The 1,582-nt window shown below is 45.4% G+C and overlaps 1 pseudogene; it reads left to right on the top strand.

The window, feature by feature from the left end:
• Positions 1 to 1,582, top strand: part of LOC119593105 — a 1,954-nt pseudogene extending 372 nt beyond the window's left edge.

Below are 1,582 nucleotides of genomic sequence, written 5' to 3'. Positions count from 1 at the left end.
TTTTAAAAATTATACAATATATCAATAACAGTAATAATGGTGAAGGCATTGATATCAAAACAACAGCAATATAAGCAAAAATAACAGTAAAGGTTATGAAATTAGCGATATTAGCAAATATATCAATACTTATGATTATTTTGATGAGTATGTGATCACAATAATGCTAATGCAAATACTATTCTAATCTCAGTGATATTTCAATTTAAAGAATTGATTAGTATGCTTAAAACTTTATTCAGTACAATACATCTGTAGATGTTTTTGTTTTGTTATATATGTTAAGTAAAGACTTTCTTTTACTTACCGTATCTGTACATTGGGATACAAATTATAAGGGTTTATATCCCGCGTACAGTTGTTCTCTAGGTTATCAGCAAGACTTCAGATAATGAGCCATAACTCCCTTTAGAATTTGATTGCAGTGGTACGAAACTCTTTGGGAAATATCAGTATATTCTAGAATCATCACGAGTCATTCTTTATTCCAGAGGTTCAAGGCCCCATGAAGAAGAGTCACGGGGTGCAAAGTGCCGTAATACCTCAAAATGCAACAGCTCAATCGCGTCTCGCCGGACGAGGAAGGCTTCCCGGCGTCTCCTCTGAGCCCCTCGTTCCCCTCGAGGGACGGCGAGAGCGGGGAAGTCCTCGGGGACAAGGTGGTGGCCCTGAGAAGGGCTCCCGAGGAACCTCCCCGGCGCCTGCGCCTCCGGCCGGGCGTGCCCCGGGAGAGGAAACCAGCCGGCCATATTCTCTGCCGAAGCAGCACCAGCAGTTCAGCGGCTTCAGGATCGGGACGCCTTGGATCAGCAGGGAGGAATTGAGGCTGAGGAAGGGCAGCTAGCCCTACAGCAGGGGAGCCGTGGACTCTGGGTGCAGCCTCAGTACCAGAATGTGTGTTCAGGATGGAGGGCGGCGCTGGCCGTCCGCCAAACGGCCCTCCCGAAGGGGCCTCGGCAGTGGCACGAAGAGTGGGGCCAAGTGCGCTTTCGGCCGCCCTTCCGCGTCCCTCGGGAGAGCCTGTCGGAGTCTCAAACCTGTCTACCGATTAGAAAACCCGATCAAATATGCGTTAACATCTGGGAGGAGTTTTTGCTGGGAACGAGTGTCTTGAGAAAGAACGGAAAGTACATCGTGGACGAACAGACTTGGTTGAAAGACATCCGCCGATACCTGCAACGGGTCCTACCCAGGATTTTAGTAGACATGTTATTGTACACGACCTTTTTCGTGCTGTTTTTCATGTCGTGCCTAATGTACAACATGTTCTGGCAGCTAGGGTGTTACATATTACTACGAGGCCACCTGTCCATTCACGAACGTGCGTATGAGAATGGTATCGACCTTGAATTCACAGGGAGTGTGTTCCAAGGTCCCGCCTATGCTTGCGTCAGAACCTGGTGTCAACATTGCATACACAGAGAAAATGCCAAAGTGGTTAGCCGGTTAATGAAGAAAATGAAATCAGATATACTGACTTTTAAAAAGCTATAGAAAGTGAAAATAACTGGTTATTAATGAATATGTTAAATATAATTGTTTCTAAATACATACATTCAGACAGTCTAGTCAATAAATAATC

The sequence above is a fragment of the Penaeus monodon genome, chromosome 31 (assembly GCF_015228065.2).
Source record: "Penaeus monodon isolate SGIC_2016 chromosome 31, NSTDA_Pmon_1, whole genome shotgun sequence".
NCBI classification, from domain to species: Eukaryota; Metazoa; Arthropoda; class Malacostraca; order Decapoda; family Penaeidae; genus Penaeus; species Penaeus monodon.
This window is presented reverse-complemented; position numbering and strand designations above follow the sequence as displayed.